The sequence below is a fragment of the Triturus cristatus genome, chromosome 11 (assembly GCF_964204655.1).
Source record: "Triturus cristatus chromosome 11, aTriCri1.1, whole genome shotgun sequence".
NCBI lineage: Eukaryota > Metazoa > Chordata > Amphibia > Caudata > Salamandridae > Triturus > Triturus cristatus.
Window position 1 is genome coordinate 1,033,215,383 of NC_140594.1, and position 6,147 is coordinate 1,033,221,529.

A 6,147-nucleotide genomic window follows, 5' to 3' on the forward strand; every position below is an offset into this window, starting at 1 on the left:
GGCATATTTTGATGAATTGTATTTTTTTACACACAGGCTCATGTGCCTATGTTTGTATTGCAAAAAAAAAACACAAGCATTTTCAGTGCAATAGGTCTCGCATTTGTAAGAGTTAGATCTATTGGCGTTGGAAATTATATTTTTTTTACTTATGTGTTTTGTTTTGGAGTGTAGTGGACGTAAATGGTGTGGAGTGGTCTTATGTGGGTTGTATTGGAATTGTTAGTTGTGTAATTGTGTGTTGTGTAGAGTATTGGTGTGGTGGAATAATGTAACATGGTGAATAGATAGTGGTAAGATCTGCGGAGAATAGACAGAAAGGAAGAATGAGAGGGATAGATAGTTTGTGTAGGAAGCGGTTATTGAACTTGAGACAGAGAATCAGAAATAGTGTGTGGGAAGGAATAGGAGAGCAGACGCATAAAAAGGGAGGTTTTGTGTATGCAGAAGACACCCTAAAAAGAGGAGGAGAGCGGGGGTTGAGGGACAGAAATTTCCAGTAGTTACGGGATAGCAACTGTGCTTGAAGACCTGAAGTTATCCATGTGAGAGAGGCGGGAATAGTGCATGAGAGATGTGTGAGAAGGAGTGCGAAAGAGAGATAGAGGGACAAGTGGAAGAGGCACCTGGGGGGAGGTGAGAGGTGAACTAGTGCACAGCACAAGGTGGTAAAGGAAGGTAATATGTGTGAGTAGGCAGTATAGAGAGGACACAGGTAGTGAGGGAGGGATGAGAGAGGTAAGTGGTATTGTGAGTTGAGAGTGGGAGTGGGAGAGAGATGAGAGGGGGAGTGGGTGAAGCAACAATCGGCCAGCCTGGGCTTAACTGTTCATGAGTGTAGCTCACGCAGATTTGTAAAATTATTAAAAGCACTTTTAGAGTGCCAATTTCTGCAGCACTGTGTAAGACTAAGAGAAGAGTGTGCTGTAAGTATGTTGTAGTCTAGTAATGTTAATGTATGTAGGCAGCACTGGGAGATGCCATGTCCCTGCCTCCTTCCTTTTCCCGAGCTGGGTTCTCAGGCAGCCATAATGCAATGCTGGGAGCAAGACAGCGGCAGAGACACATGGAAGAGTAATATGATTCGCTTCCTGCCATTCCTTTTTAATCAGAATAAAACCAACAAACAGACACATGGTGAGGGGGCATGGGGAGGTAGGAGTGGGTTAATTAACAGCATTTATATTGTGCTACATAATGGACTGGGTTCCACTTTTTAACAGCAAGGCAGCTCAGTGGACATTGTAAGTGAGCAAAAGATTTATACATTCTGAAAACGGAGTACTTTGACCTTCCCCCAGGGTGACAGCAAACAGATGCTTATTTTTACGTGAACCAAAATCGAAAAACACATGGCATCGGAACTTGGTTTAGTGTGTATAAATAATTAGCTTTTGTGGAAAAGCTTTAAGAAAAAGAAAGCAAACTATATTTTGTGGCTGAACATGTATTAAAGGCCTGCAGGGAAATGTAATGTTATTTTTCCGAGAGAGAGCAAGCTTTCCCTTTCACTCCTTGACCAGCACTGTGTACTGCCAGTCTTCACTCATTCACATAACCCTCGTGTGGCATTCTTAGTAGGGTGACCAGATTCTCAACACAAAAAACGGGGACAGCTCATAGACTTAGAAGTAGGACTACAATTTGCAGTAACTGTCGACATAAAAGTAGGACTATTTGACAGCTATCATAATCATAGAAAAAGGACTACAATGACAGTGGCCTCCTCAGACACAGATGAAGAATTACAGATGACAAATCAGATGTGTGACACAGATAGCAGTGGATCTTTAAGCTAACAACATGTGCATTATAGGATTTGGGGTTTTTGATTTAACAATGCCAAGAATGGCCTTAAAACTACTAACTTGCAAAAATGTCTGATAAACCTGCCCATGCCAGAATTCGAGAAGGAGAAAAAGGAAGAAGGAAGAGAAAGGGAGACAAATGTCACTATGATGCTGGAAGGACTGAGGCGGTAGGCCTGTCTGAGGGGAGGGATGAGAGAAGGCCTGTGTGTGCCTCTGAGGTGTCGGAAGGGCCGTGACTATAGACCTGTCTGTCCCTTTGAGATGGGGAGAGGGGACTTTGGCATTTCTCAGGTACAAGGCTAACTCTTAAATAGATGCAGTACTTTTGATAGTGATGTCCGCTTTGAGCATGCTGCTGTCGTACATAAGTGTCTCCTGTTGAGCAGCTTTAAAAACACCTCTAGGCACTGTGTATGCATCCTTTCTTTGCTGTGATAAAACCCATGACATCATAGTGCTTAAAAACATTTCCCCGAGTGCATTTCGGGGAGTGCCTTTCTTCAGGGGGCAGTTACTATCCAATTACAAGCCGGCATTTCTGGTCGTCTGGTAGAACCGTCCAGCTTCCTCCCAGGTAGGCATCTGAGTAGTGCGAAGAAGTGGACTACAGCACTGACGTGTTGTAGGTCACAGCAAGCAGAGCTCACCTCTGACCCTGTGCATCTCACCCAACCATGCACCCACTTCAGTTGTAGTAGAAATACTACCCAAGCAGGCTTGGAATCACAGTAAAATGACCACATCACCACTCGCGCATGACACCGGACTCTGCCCCACACTCCTTTCAACCACTCATGCACCCATTTGCCCTTCCAGTGCTCCCAAACAAGGCAGCGCTCTGAAGTCCCATACAGCGCTCTACAAAGACCAGATGACATGACAGAAATACCCAGGGCTTTAAGTGGGATGAAAAAACTGGGGTGGGTCTCTCAAAGGGGCATGGCCAAAGTAATTAAGGGCATTGCTCAAAACACATGAGCTAAGAAATCTGTGCTTAGCAAAGTGTCCCGCCCGAAAAATGTGCTGCTTCCATCATTGCATCCAGATAAATAATTCAACATGTAACAATACACCTACAACAAACCAAAGCTATTGGCTTTGTCAATGGTTGTTAGTTGCATAAGCTAAATAAGCAACGATTTTGGCTTTGTTGGATATAACAGTGAAAATGCTTCAGTTCTGGAATGACGAGACTGTGAAAAAACTATAATGGGTCTCTTTGAAGGCAGTGAAGGTTGGTACTGCTGCAGAGTTAAGATTTTTGTTTTCATCCCAAGCGTGAAAGCAAAAATGGAGAGCCCGGTAGAGACCCGTGTCAGCATCTGCTTTTTAGAACTGCCTGTGCTGAGCACTGGCATGATCCAGCCCACTTAAAGCCCTGGAAGTACCCCTAGCTAGAGAGGAACATCTGCAAAATCAGGTCAACACCCATAAACTTTCCAATTTTTTGATAACAAGGTGTATTGCAAAAATGGTTAAAAAGCTTGCCCCTCCACTGCATGCCAGAAGCTGAGAAGGAGAAGAAGAAGGCAAACATGGTTAAAAAGCTTGCCCCTTCACTGCACGCCAGAAGCTGAGAAGGGGAAGAAGAAGGAAGAGAAAGGGAGACAAAAAGAACAAAAATTACATTGAGAAAGGGAACAAAATGGCCATTAAAATATTCACATTGCGAGTCTTGTGCTGGCTTGCAGGCTGGGAGGGCAAGTCTTGTGTGGCTTCAGAAGGATCCTGGCTGGGGCAGCTCTGAGGCGGAGGCAGGGTCCCGGCGGTGCTGGGGCAGCATCATGCAGGTTGGTTTCACTTTTCACTGCTGCTTGATTCTGTAGCAGTCCCAAGCTTGCTCGCTTTAAAGGGCAGAGCAGGGTCATAGTGGTAGCTGGCTGGATCTTGCTGCAGGCAGTGAGAGCAGGGTCGTGCTGGCCACAGGTGGTTCCAACCAGCTGTTGTCCCGAGGGCTGGCACAATGATGACGTTGTTGGCATGGCGTTGTACAAAGAGAAGGGAAATCCAGGATTTCCCTTCCCGCTACAACGCTCAACAAAGTGATGTCATGCCGTAACAAGCTGTGCTAAGTAAGCATGCCACCGAGAAACTATTAAAAAAATGGGACATTTCTCTGTTTAACCCGGGCACTGCACAAAAACCGGGACATTTCTTTAATTTGGAGCAAAGTGTTGGGACACCGGGACACTGCTCCAAAAACCAGGACCGTCCGGGGAAAACCGGGACGTCTGGTCACCTTAATTCTTAGCTAACTAATGATTGTGGAGAATGGCAAGCTGTGGCCACTGCCATGTGTTTACATTGTTTTTTTTTTTAAACTGTTTTTTTTTGACACAGCAATTGCCAGCATTTAATAGCATATGCATTACACGCAATGAAGTTCTCTTTGTGACATAAGTTACAGTATTAACAATTCGTATCATGGAAAAATATATATACTGTAGTACATCTCGGAACGGGGTCATGACAATGCACCGCTTCTGTCCATCTCCGTGTTATACACTTCGAGGACATAATACCTTAACCATAGGGTCCAAATCTTAGTGAACTTTGTGGGGGCAACCTCTGGCTTTGTATGTCTTTCTCTGCATCCATGTGTAGGTCCATTCCTGTCCTCCATTCCACAAGTGTTGGAGGATCTGGTGCCCCCCAGTGTATTGCAATGTCCCTCTTGGCCACCACCAACCCAAAGTTACACAGCAAGAGTTGGTATCTGGGTAGATCAATCTTGGCAGATATACCTAGTAACACGTGTTTGGCTTCTCTCTGCAGACAGATTCTCACTATCTCTCCCAATTTCCCTAATATTTGTCTCCAGTATTTCTCGATAAGGTGTCAGTCCCACAGCGTGTGTATGAATTTGCCACTTACGGTTTTGCACCGTAGGCAATTAGGCATTTCTGCTCTACTATGGAGTGGAGGCATTCTCTATCAAAGTATATTCTGTGCAAGATTTTACATTGCACCAACCGCAGTCATAGTTTAATTACGACCTCTCTGGGGTGCATCAGGGCGGCTTCCCAGTCTCTGTCAGGTAACTGACCAGTCGTGGCTTCCCATTTGGATCAAAGGATCATCAATTTATCTGGAATATTATTGATTAGTGTTTTGTAGGTCCACGAGACTGGCTTGTCTGAAATTGCTTCCCGTAATAACCTACCCTCGAGTGGGGCGAATTCAGGGATAGAAGTGGGGTCTATTGCCTCCGCTTTGCAGGCATGCTGCAGCTACAAATATTTGTATCTTTGGGAGTCATGCATTTGATAGTCAGATTGGAGAGATTCAAACGATATTAGGCCACCTGTCATAATTATGTCTCCCAAGTTAGAGATCCCAACCATATCTCACTGTCGGAAACCTTGGAGCTTGTTTATTTCAGGTAATCTTGCGCCCTCCCACAGTGGTGTCTCTCTCGTTGGCTTCTTGTCCCACTTAATCTGCCTTTATGCTCCTTACCACGCCTCCATCACTCTCTGTGTGGCCGGCAGCAGCCTCTTGATCCCTTTACCTCCATATATGTAGTGCAGGTATGTGTGTTTTCTAAATTGGAGCTGTTCGACGGCATAGGTGGGGTGTTCCCTGGGCATATGTCCCCATTTGTTTATTACAATCGGGTGGGCCGCTCTATTGTAGGCTTGTATGTCTGGTAGGGTTATTCCCCTGTTATATTGATTGTGTTGTAGTGTCTGCAAAGCTATTCATGTTTTATGGCCGTCCCATCAGAGTGTACGAAGTTCCCCATTGATGGAGGTGTATATTGCCTCCCGTATTCGGCAATACGTGTTCTACAATATATATAATAGTTTGGGGAGCGTTATAATTTTGTATAATGCGGTCCTTCCAAGTATCGTCAATGGAAACCGTGTCCATCTTGCAACATCGTCGCGGAATTCCATGAGGATCCATCTGATGTTGTGGTTGATACCTATTGTGTCATCAGTGGAAATGTAAAGCTCCAGATATTGGAAACTCTCTCTCGCCACCTTAAGTTGTTCAGGTATAGTTTCTGTATCTAGGGAGCCTCCCACCACATCTATACTAGACTTATGCCAGTTGATGTTGTATCCTGAATGGTATCCATATTATTTAAATAACTGAAGTATCAATCGGAGCGTCTTGTCTGAGTCACTGACGTATAATATGTTGTCCGCGTATAGTGAAATCCGCTCATCATTTAGAAGGCCATCATTGTCTCTAAAGCCTCTTAAGTCAGGGTGAGCTCTAACCTTGCATGAAGGTGGTTCCAGCTCTAGTGCAAATATAATGGGGAAAGGGGGCAGCCCTGCCTAGTGCCTCTCTTTACCAGGAACTCTTCTGACCATGCCCAATTAAC